Below are 12,496 nucleotides of genomic sequence, written 5' to 3'. Positions count from 1 at the left end.
AATACGGAAATTATTGAGCTGGGCTTATTTCAGAAGTAACCAAAAACTAATCGTGATTGCCCACTTGAAATGCAAACCCAAAAAAATAAAGTCCTTGTGGCAATAAATTTTTTGTGAGCACATTGCTTGCCAATTTCAATAGCCAACAAATATCCTAAGCCAATTTGCCAAATGTCGAGTGTAATTTTGTGCCGCTCCAGGCTAATAACGAATGCCTCTGTAGGTGTCCAATTACTCCAACTTCTTTATTTCTATTTGGGCAACAGCAACAAGAAAATGAAATATCACACGAACTGGTAATTCTACTTACCTATTGCCACTCAGGCCGCTCCTCCTCTTCAAGTCTCTGTTGCGGTCTTAACACAATTCTTCTTTATCTGCTGCACTTGCTGCTGCCATTTTGCTGTTGTTCTACTTGCAGTTTAATTTGTGCATCGATATATTTCCTTGGTAGTCAGGCTGCGCGGCTAAACTAAAGACACATACATCTATGCATATACATATACATTTGTAATTGCTGTGCGCTGCAATAAATTCCATTTTATTTCTTGCCTTGCGTTTGTCGGGCTGAAATATGGTTAAACTGTGTTTCTGGCATGCAAAGCCATGCAGTAGAGTTTTGTAGATTGTTGCCTGGCTTTCATTGCGTATACGTAATGTACATAGTAGTTTTAGTTTTATGATAATGAGAGTCTAAACAAGCTGCCAGACACAACTTTCACTCTGATGTTCATGATTTTCACTGTCTTTGATCATCAATCAGCTGGCCAAGCAAGCAACCTAAATTTGCTGCCAATAGTTGAGAAAATCGCTCTCTCCTCCATCGTCTCCTTTTGTGTGCTATGCCAACAATAAAACTTTTGAATCAATTCAAGTTGTCCAAAGTTAAGTCCGCGCTTCGCAAGCGCTGGAGCTTTGCACTCAATTAAGTGTGTTGTGGGTAGCAGCGGGGGTGGCAAGGCGGCGGGGAAGGGGCGGTTGCAGTGCGTGCATCTCGCGGAAAAACAATTTTGTTGCTATAACGTTGGGGAAAAAATGAAGCAAGCAAATCCACTTGAATGGCAAGTTAGTGCCAATACAGTTGCAGCCAGCTGCTACGTCAGAAGTTGCCTTTTTTTTTTCGTTGCAACTGCCACGCCAATCTACTACCCTCTACCACCGCCCTTCACAACTAGCTACGTGAGCTGGCAAAGTTTTTGGACCCTTGCCGGCTTTTACTCGTTTCTAGTTGCTCTTCGACTTCCGCCTGATTGACTTGCATTGAGTTGACTTAGCACAGCTTCCTTTGGTTGCTTGAAGGATGCATCGTACCCTGGCAGCCTCTCGGCATGTCATCCTAGCATCCTGGCTGGCAAGCGACACTTGGCAATGCTTGCGTAAACTAATTTTCCATGTCGTCACTCGATTGTTTTAAAAGCCAAGTTTGCAACGGTTGACAGACTAGACACACACACACACACAGCGCACACATTTGCCTCTAATCACATACCCAGTTTGGGCTAATAAGATATTGATGGGGGTTTCTTTTTTATTGGCTCTCTGCTTTCAGACACATTCCACTCCATTGTTGCCATTTAATGCAGTTCTTATGTTAAGTCTAAAGACTACTACTATTGACCTAACCCCTATTCTCTTTGCTTGTAAACAAATTTGCTATTGCCATTTGTAGATCCCCTTTGCACTGTGGATAAGCGCAGGCTCTTTTTTAAACTAGAACTTGAACATTCAGTAAGAAGGATATATGATTCAGATAAATATATAATTGGCTTGCTATTATATCTATTTATTATTATTGTGAGCTTCATTCACTGCGACTTATTGATTTATTGTCTCTCATTCTAAGGGTATTGCTCTTGTATGAACCCTGTTTCTTGCATATTTTATCGGATTAAGGTATTCTATCTCTGCCAGTGTTAAGACACGATTCCCCAGGATATTGCGTAGTTTACTGGCTAAGGCAACAAAATCTGCTATGATGTGCTTTAAGGATTCGTTCTCGTTGTCACAAAATTGGCAGAATCCGTTTCTGACTTTACCTAACTAGATGAGCTCTTAATATAAAGTGTCCTAATAAGAGACCCCTGAGTATTCTATGTCTGTTCTTTCCCTTGGATATTATTTGCTTGAATCGTTTTTGATTATAGCTGCTTAAAAGACAATTGACTTGTGCTAATCCTGGCGTCTTAAATAATTGGCTTTAACTTGTATCCTTTGCAAAGAAAATAATCAATAAAAAAGAAAAAGACAAAAATAAAGCATAAATCTGTACACATAAACTGATTGTGTAAGCAAAAATGTAATGTACGCATAAGCATATTAAATTGAACATGATATTTATAACGATTATTTTGTATTGTTGATTAAATCATAAAATAATAAAAAAAAAACCTTTGTGAGCATTTACTCTGTGAACTAACACAATTGCAAATTGCTGTTGTGTGCGTATCTGCGTGTGTAAGCATTTGCTTATCAGTGTGTGTGTGCTTTGAGTGTGTGTGTCTTTTTGTTTGAGTTTATATGTATGTGTGTGTGTGTGTGCCACAGACATTTCCGCAATGTATTTTGACTTGGGGGCTTCTATAAAATGATGGATAATGGCATTTAATGTAAGTCAAAGCAGAATTTGGAATTGAATTCCCAATATACGCCGCATTGTAAGACACACGTCTGTGGGTTCGTGAGATGTGTCTCAAAATTGTTACATCAATTAATATACAGCAGCCATTGTCAGTTGCCAGTTGCCGGTTGCCAGTTGTCGTGTGCATTACAAATGATTTGTGTGCGTGAGCAAGTGAGTGGGTCTCTATTAGAGCTGTCACAGACCCTGGAGGCGTCTCTGTGGTATGGCCTTATGGGTCAAATTTGTGCGACCTCATTTGCGGTGGAATTCCCCTTCCTGCTCATCTAATGCATTTTGATTGAGTGTACAGGATTGTAGTGGTGGTTGGGATGGGCGCACACTTCAGACTATGTACTTGTATTTGCAGTGGTTGGATTTCATTGCATTTGACGTGTGACTGCCACTCCCGCAAAACTGTGGTGTGGTGGGCTTAAATATGTATAGGGCAAAAGTTAAAGTGAGCCACACATTTACAGTAGGCATAAGCACAGCAATAGCTAAAGCCTGAGCAGCAGCGAGAGCGAGAGAAAAGTCACTTGCAACGCTTTTATCAATTATCAATTAACCTAAATTTTAGCATCTACGTTTTTGGCACCGACAGCAGCGACTACGACAGCTGTAGCGGTGGAGGCAGTTGCAGTGGCAACTGCATCAGCAGAAGCAGCGACAGCGCCGTGTGCCAGTTGAAGCAGAAATGTCGGAAGAAGACAAAGTATCGTTCAAATGAGAGCCGACAGGCTCTGCACTTATAAAAATAAATTTGGAAAAAGGACTTTGCCGAAAAATACCCTTCACATTTAAAATAAAACACAAATTGTCATTCTAAAGTTTTGAGAAAATCTTACCTCATAAAAAAAGATCAAGTATTCACTTTCTGAAGAAAAAAGGCTTTTACGTTTTGGGCCACTTCTTTTTCTGAGTGTGACTGCCGCTCCGGTTAGAAAATTCCATCTGGCAACGACAATGTGCGTCATTAGTGTGAAAGGACTCCAAATTTTTAATTCGTGTTCCTAACGAATATCGGAATCTTGGTTTTACACTTACCGAAAACGTTTATCGGTGGCCAGCTGCACATTTGGCCTTTGCCCAGAATGTGTTGCTTGTTTGTTTGCCTGTTGGCGACCCTTGACAATAATCATTTTCATTACTTCGCACTGTCAACAGTGTCAGCCAGCTGCAAACAGCGACACAAGGCCCTGTTCGTCCTGTCAGTGTGACGACGCTGCAGGATGTGTAGTTTCAATTTGATGATGCTGCTGCAACGCGCCACCCCCCCTTAAAATTTGAGAAACAAACAAAACTGCAGCGAGCATTTTCAAGGCGACAACTCAGCAACCGTTCGCCGCCCACTGGGACAACATTTTGCAGCTACTTTTATGTGACTGTGTGAGTGGTTGTGCCGTGGTGGGTGGTGGAGTGGTATGTTGCTTGTCCTTAAGACGTGCACTTGCTCAAGTGGAAATGAATTGAACTCAGGCAGCGCCGCCAGAATCCAATCTCATTCTCTTGTCAACTTAACCCCGGCTGAGACGTCAAAGACGCAACGTTGCGCCAATTGTTGTCTGTATTTGTGTATTTGTGCATTTGTGAGCTGATTCTTTACCATAGAGTTGCCAGCTAGCTGTTTGCAGCAAGCATTGTCATCAAAGCATCGGAGGCAGCAGCAGCCATTTGGCGTCGAGTCTGCACAGTGGGCAGAAATTGATTGTTCGATAAGCACACGTCATTTATTTTGCTTGATTTCTGGTTATTTTAATCTACAATGTGATGTGCATATATGTAAGCCAGACAAAACATAAAATATATTACAGCTGAATCTCAATTTAACTGTCGACTAAACTTTTGTGTGGGAACAGTTAACGAATAAGCTGGATAAATCATATTGAACTCGATATTAATCTCAAGTTTTCTGCCACTGTGCTGCGGGCATTGTTTGTGCATAAGTTCGTCCGTTTGGTTGCTGCTGCTACTTCAGCTGCTGCTGCTTCTGCTTGATTTTTACTTTAAACAATGGCTTGAGCATTTCTGATTGTCAAATGTTTGCAAAGATAACATTTACTATAGTGGATTTGCACTGAGGCGAACGACAGAAATGGCATTTTGACGATGGTGACGACGGCGTTGCAAGTGCCGTAAGCGCTGCTCAGCCACGCCGCCCACTTCCGTTCTCACGCCCCTTAGCTGCAAGACTGTGTCTTTGGATGCAACACAATTGCCATCACAACTGTCGTCTTCAGGCGTCGAGCTGCTCGGCAGGAAGCATCAATTTGCAATGATCCTAGAAGTGCTTGGCGCTCGTATTGTCCTTGTGAATTCCGTCTCCTGTGCGGCTTATGGGCAAATGTTTTTTTAATTGTTTCGAGTAGTCAATGAAATGGCAATTAGCTAGCTTATTGCTGTTTACTTTTGGGCTTATAACAATTAACATTAAACGAGAAGCAAGTAATTAGCACGGCACACATAAATTATGAAATGCTTGAAGTGGGAGGAGATGTGGCTGTCTCTTCTTTATCTCTATCTTTCTCTTTCTCTCTCTATCTCTCTCTCTCTCTCTCTCTCTCTCTCTCTCTTACATTAAGCTACTAACGTTTAATAATATTTAATCTGATTAGGTTTTTTTTTTGGGTTTCCCAAAATCACAGCAAAAAATGCGGGTCCATTTTACATTTTAATACCCGCAGATTTATATTGTGCAAAATATATATTTTTTAATTTTAAATTTTAATTTTACTATTCAATTTAGTCCACACTAAATAAATAACTAATTTTATTGCATTAATTCTGTGTTATTTTAAATGCTTTAAGTTAAAAGCAAATTGTTGTCGTATTTTCAACAAAGTCTTAATTAAGTTGCCAGCTCTTTTCAATAGAAAGGGATACGGATTTTTATCCATTTCCGGTATCAAAGCAATCTCATTCAACGGTCTTCATTACAGGTAATTCCTTCCAATATCCATTAAGTCCACACAAATTAGTCAATGTATTCATGTCCCACTTTTGTCGTTCCCGTTTAAATTTTCTGTGCATTTTACGCTAATTGAAATCGCAATCGAATTACATGACTGGCTGGGCGTTTTCCGTCTCCGTTCTGTCCGTGTAAAAGCCAATGAAAATATAATCACATTTATGCAGTTTTTATGCCTGCAGTGTGTAAATATTTTGGTTGTACACACACGCTACCCCGGAACAGGGTTGGGGAGCGTGGCGGGACACATGTCCGTTGACGCCGGCCAACAAGAAACAGCAGCAGCAGGAGCTAAAGCTTTCATAACAAGGGCGCAAGGACATTGGGAGCAGGACTGTGCGCTGTTGCCGCAGCCATTGCGCATTCACTGTATACTGCAGTCAGTCATTCAGTCACTCAGTCAGTCATTCGGTTCTTTTGGCGAGTTTCTGATTCCATTTCGAGTTCATTGAATTTGCGCTGATTTCTCCTCTTTTTGGTTGCTTTTCATACGTATGAAAATTGAATTGCAACAAAACTGGTGGCAAACAATTTATGCTACTTGCCCAAAGTCACAATTACATTAGTGTGAGTAGAATGCGCATAAATGTATGAATTTAAAATAGATTTAATTGGATTTTTAGCAGTCAACTGACAGCTTTGCCCATTTTTACCCCACGCGTCGTATACGCAATGTAATAACTTTTCAATTGCTGCATAATTGGTTTTAGTTAATATTGACAGGCAGCCTCTGTACTGTGTAGGCCAGGCTGTTGCATTATTAATGGCCAGAAAATGCGGCGTATCCGGTTATGGCCAGTAAATTAATAGCCAACAATTCAAACGGAAATACGCGTAAAGTTCTGTTGACAATTTTTACTTTGATAAATGATGGCGCCATATGTGTGTTACTATTAGTAGTGTGTGTGAGTGCGTAAGTGTCACGTTCTGACTATTAATAACGTAATTTTTCCTTGTCTCTATTTGCAGTTCAGCGAGCAAGCGCCAAAACTACAAAAGGTAAATACACAACCCAATCAATCCTGTCCAAACTCTACACTTAGACAAAATATATATGTACTCAAATAAAGGTGCAAATTGTATTGCAAGTGACATTTCGAACGTATTTCTTGGTATTCCGATATTAATAAGATTAATAAGATAAGTAAACATGTCCTGATAACGGTAACGATAACGATTTATCTTGAAATTAACTAAATACAGCATAATCAAGAAGTTAAGTTATTAACTTAATAACTCAAACTTGTTTTAGGTACAAAAATTACCTATTCAATCTTTGTTGGTCCCAGTTCGATTTCGAAACCATAAATTATTAATATGTGTCAGAATGTAACCAGCCAACAATTGGATTTCTATTCAGTTTCTATGTTTTCTCCAAGCGTACTCATCTCCCGCACATTTTATGGCCAGAGCGTGTTGAGTTTGACAAGCTTAACATGTGAGCCAGCAAAAATCTATGGACCAGCATGTCTGATTAGCCAAGCCATAAAGTTGCCTCAGATTTCTGACCAGACCATAAGCCACTAGCCCAAAAAAGGAAAACAAAAACAAAAAAAGGAAAAAATGTGGAACTTTTAACGAAAACTGACAACCGCAATGACCAAAAGTGTCATAAATCCATAACCGAGCGTCAACAACATCAACAAACACATTTTGTTTGACCTACGACATGTGATGTGAAGAAGTGACGCGTCTCGCTACGCTTTGGCGGCCAATAACCCCCAATAGCCACCCGAGCCGGTCTAAACGTTAGACGGATAGGCAGACACACAGACGGACATACAGACAGACAGCTTGCTTTCTCATGTCAACCGCAGGCCGACGGATCGGACAGAGTGGGACAGCGACATAAGAGGAGGCGGTGGAGGAGGAGGAGGCGTTCGTTGAATGGCTATGAAAGATTGACTGGCCCAGTACTGTGACAACCACTCAGCTCCACTCAACTCAACTCAACTGAACTCAACTCATCCACCCACTCGCGATGTCGCCACGCGATGCCTGTCAGATAAAATGAAGTATTTGGTTAGTGTGTCTGTGTATGTCTGTGGATGTGTTGTGTTCTGTGTGTGTGTGTTTGCGAGAGACATGCGGAAAAACAAAATTTCTTTTCAAACAGCAGCTGCAGCCGCGGCAGCTGTAATAACAACAAAAAATCAAACGCCAACAACAACAATATTGTTTGTGTCTGCGTTGGATATTTATCGATAACTCGTCGTCGCGGTTGTCGCGAGTGCAAAAAAACAATGGCGCATAAATTCATGAGCTTCAACCCCCAGCGGGGGAGGCCAGCCATAATAATCATATATTAAATTATATATATATTAATACACTGGCAACGGGTATTTGCATTTGATGATATCTTTGAGTCTATAAAATATATATATTTTTTGAAAGAAGACAGAATCAGTAGGATTTTTCATATACCAACTTGCCTCTTAGCTTGTGGACTTTAGATTCGTATTCTTGCCGCTCGATTTACACGACGTGAACTACTATACTGCATATCTAGAGGAGAATTAGGAACAATTCGTCTTTAATATATTTCAAAATCAGACCAGAGAAATGTGCGGTTCAACTAAGTATAAGAACCGGAATATATTCTGACAAGGGTATTTAATCTTTTGTGACTTAAACAAACCTTGTTTCTGTCATGTTTTATTCACACATATGCGTGTACATATATTCCCAATGTTCCACAGAAGATCGCCATGAATTTTAACATTTTTTGCCGCCGCATAACAACGGCATTGACAGTTAAATGAATGACTTTGGTCAGGGGGCAGAGTCGTGGTTGGGGTTAGTTATAGCCTGTGTGTATCCTGAACTTGCGACTTGGATTCGAACATATTTTGTTTATTTTCTGGAAAATTTATGCAAATCGCTTAAAGTAGTGCCGTCATCGGAAAAGTTGATGCCGTAGTCTTTGACTAGTTTTTGTGTTTGCCTTGTTGTTTTTAATACAATAAATATAATAAGATCCCGGAGATTCACTCATACCACTAAGCAGACAATAGTTATGTTGTTGTTGTTGTCACTGTCGTTGTTGTTGCTGTTCCTGATGCTGTTGACATGAAAACCGTTGGCGTCGCTCTAAGGGCAGTTTTGCAATGTTTTTTTTTCTTCTTTTTTTGTGTGCTGGTGTCTTCTGCTGAAGCTTTTTGTGGTAGTTTTGTTGAATAGCTTCATATTTATGCAAAGTTATGCGGCTTAACAGATAAGTCGAAAGTTTGTTCTCTGAAAACGGTGCTGACAGGCAAAGACGGAGTCGGATACGGAGACAGAGGCAGAGGCAGAGGCAGCAAAAGCAAACGGTGTTTTACATATATCTATGCAAGCAAAACATTATCGATACATTGTTCTATGTGGATGTAGATGTGTTGGACTTGAGCTGAAGTTGTTTAGTATTTTGCACTACAGAAGCAGCAGCAACAGCAGCTGTAGCTCAAAATGGCTTAGGAAATTCAGATTTAAAGCTAGTTATAACGAGATGCGGCAAAGGAATTTTCTCGGTTCATTCTGCTTTTCAACATGTAGACGAGTGCCCACTTTTAATTCCATATAACAAACTCTATGTGTGCAGTATTTAGGCCAAACTTTTAACTTTTACCACATACACCCACATACATTGCGTATACGCAACAGAGTTTAAAGCAGTATCAGCGCTTGGTATATAGATAAAGGCAACTAATTCCGACCTCAACAACTAACATCTCCGGCCACCACTTTAGTTAATTCCAAATTATATTAAAAACTTTTGTTGGTGCTCCTTTGGCGCACTCGCATTTTCATTCTCTGGCCCAACAAAGGCAAAAATATGAAAAATAGCTTCATGCAAGAGTTAGTTGCTGCACATGCAACTGCAGCAAGAACAACTTGCCCCCTCCAAAGGGTACATATTTGCATTGTGCGCTCGCTGCCTGTCGCTTGTTGCTGCAAACTAGCTGCTATCCTTTGTAGTTTCTTTTTTTGTTACTGCTGGTGGCTTGTAGTTGGCTGGCTCAGCAATCTACAGCATTAGTTACTCTGAACTTCATTTGCCACATCGCGCAGCCCAGCGCAACTTGGCCAAGACTCGAAGTCCTGTTGTGGCTCGGTGTCAGCAACAAAAACAAGTAGACTCCAAAATTAGCAACTGGGTCATACTCTGTAGAACACAATCGATTACCTTTTTAAATGAGTTGATTTCAATCTTGGGCAAGAGTTTTGAGTAAGTGAAATATTCTTAAACTGTTTAAAATTAAAAATAAACTCATATTATAACAAGTATCTCAAGCTTTTTTCAACTTTATGAAAAGCTTAACGGTATTTGAATATTTTTATAAATTGTTTAATTCTGGCTCCACTAACGACTAAAAATAGTAGTTCTTAATGACTCTAAGATCAAATAGGCGGGATATGTTTCCTTCAGCTTGTGACATACCTTGAGATACCCTATTAACCACCCATTCTGGGTGGGGTATCAAATCTGTTAGGTGACACTTGTGCGCTTATTTAACGTGGCCAAGCAGCCAGCCAGTCAGCCAGCAGATTGGATAAATAAACAAAAGGAGTGACAGCAACAGAGGACTGCTAGCCACAGGCTAAGCACCGGGCAGCAGGTGGTAAAGCCACCCATCATTGATTTGCCCAGGCAGAGATACTTGAGCCCAGTCACCACCCCGTCATCCTTTTCACTCGCACACTTCGCTGACCTCCTAAAATCGCTGAATGTTTAGTTAGGTCGCATCGCATCTCGTCGGGGTTTTTTGGGTGCAGCTCACCCCGGTCGCAGATGCTATCTGCACCACCGCTTCTGCTCCTGTATTAATGGAGAAAAGTGAAGTGTACTAAATTACAAATTATTTTTTTGTTATTTCGCTGTCTACGCGGAACGGCGCACTTTTAATGAGTTTCGGTCCTGCCGCTCACAAATGAAGTGCGCTCAAAATATAATTATGCGACTTTGTTGTCGGTCCTTAAAGTCTACATCAATATGGCCATAGACATTTATTTAATAAACTCACAAATTCTTAGCCCTTACAGAATTGTTAATAAATGGGCGACTGCTGTCAAAGAAATATTTTAGCCGCATGTTTCATAAACATTGATTAAATTGTTAAGGGAAAGATTTTCCCTTCTGAAATTTGATATAAAAAATTGATGCAATTAAAATGAGTAAGAGGATAGCTCAAGATAAATTTTGCAACAATATTGTTTTCTTTAATGAACGAAATTTAGATGCAAAGTTTATTTAATTTACTTGGCTTGGCCAAAGAACAATTTCGTTTACTGTTCGCAGTCTTAAAGACCTTGTTATGAACTTTGAATTAATGATTTTTTAATTGTTGTAATATTAATAATGAAGGGTCAAAGCTTTCTATATAACTTTCTATAACTTTGCAAGATTTTAATTATGATTTGACCTCTAAATTAAAGCTGTATTAAAAGTTTGAAACGCATTTTCTGTCTCGCAATTCATCCCAAAATTATAACACCAAAAAGTGCAATAAAAAGATTATGCTTTAAATAAGTATTTATCTAGAAAACAAAACATATCTAAGAATGTATTCCTGATGAAAAACACAAAACTAATAAATTCATTATACGCAAGTTTATTTTCCATTAGTCGAAATTGCTGCCGAAAAAACATGAGTAATTTAATTGAATTTTTTTTTTTTTTTATCAAAAATGCAATTAAAAGATGTGAAGCATTAAAGCCATAAAATGATAAATGTGAACGGTCTATTCAAAAGTATGCAGTAAGCAGGCGGGGAGGCAGGAAGGCAGGCAGGCCTGGAAATGAGAGTAAGAGTGTATGACAGCACTGCTGGCGTCGCTGCCACTGCAATGGGCGCTATGGCGTGACCTAATAAAAAAGTTATGCCAAACGAAAGCGAAAAACCGAACTGTTAACGGTAAATCGCACAAGGAACAAACAGGGATGGGGGAGGATACTCTGTTAATTTTACAATTGGCAGCGGTTAGCGGAAATGTGAGTGAAACCGAATGGGGTCTGAGTGTGTGTGAGGGAGGGGATTGGAAAAGGGTTGCATTCACATTCAATATGCACACTCAGCACTTATGAGATATTAAGTTGAAAACTTTACCACAAACTCGAGTTAAATTGAGCAAAATAATGCGGTCGATTTATAACGTATGCACGAAGTGGGTGCGGGGGGCTTGACATCGAATACGAGGCCTCGACCGGTGCATATTCAATATGCTCACAATGACCGAAATGCACATACATACAGATATATTACATATATATATATATATATATATACATATATACGTATATAAATATGCATATCGTGTGCACAAGTATGCGTCGAAGGATATGAGAGCGCCATTATTCCAGCACTTGCCGCAACGATGGCCAGTGTCAGGCGGCAGCTAAAACAAAAGGAAGTGGCCGGGCTGCTACTTTGTCAGTTTTCCTCCTACTTCTTGCAAGCAGGGGTCGTAGCAGGACCAGAGGAGTGAGGGCGGAGCGGAGGAGTGCATGGCACATTCGGCTGGTCGACTGCGGATGTGCGGGCGTCCATTCTTCCGTCTGTCTGTCTGTGTGCTGGTGTCATTTGGGCGTCTCTCTCTGGTCGCACGCAAGTTTGCCAAACTATCGCAACGAGGGCTGGCCACCCAATTTATCAGGTTAATATTATAATGGAGGAGAGGCCTCTTGAACGGGCAACGTTCGCATTCGGCTCTACGTGCCTCGGCTGGCAGGACGAGGCAGCCATTTGAAAGTGCAAGTGGCATGCTTGCTGCTATTGGCAAATGACCCAATTTATGAGCCGTATTCCGGTCAGCAAGGACACGACATGAACAAGATTTATATATATTTTTTTTCGGTAGCTTTCGCTTTTAATGAGCCGATGGTGACATTGTTCAAAATGAAGGTGGATAAATTGTAGCTTAAGGGATTTTCC

At 40.3% G+C, this 12,496-nt stretch overlaps 1 protein-coding gene across 4 annotated transcripts in view; it reads left to right on the top strand.

Annotated features, from left to right (window-relative positions):
• LOC6557106 (palmitoyltransferase app) overlaps positions 1-12,496 on the top strand; it is a 56,383-nt gene that overhangs the window by 17,058 nt on the left and 26,829 nt on the right. For all 4 annotated transcript variants that reach the window (XM_032743421.2, XM_032743422.2, XM_032743420.2 and 1 more), the window contains exon 3: positions 6,555-6,584. The gene's annotated coding sequence lies outside the window, so the exon portion shown is untranslated. The remainder of the gene's footprint in view (positions 1-6,554; positions 6,585-12,496) is intronic.

The sequence above is a fragment of the Drosophila grimshawi genome, unplaced genomic scaffold, assembly GCF_018153295.1.
Source record: "Drosophila grimshawi isolate 15287-2541.00 unplaced genomic scaffold, ASM1815329v1 contig_44, whole genome shotgun sequence".
Taxonomy (NCBI): domain Eukaryota; kingdom Metazoa; phylum Arthropoda; class Insecta; order Diptera; family Drosophilidae; genus Drosophila; species Drosophila grimshawi.
The sequence above is the reverse complement of the archived record's forward strand: the minus strand, read 5'-3'. Positions and strand labels throughout refer to the sequence as shown.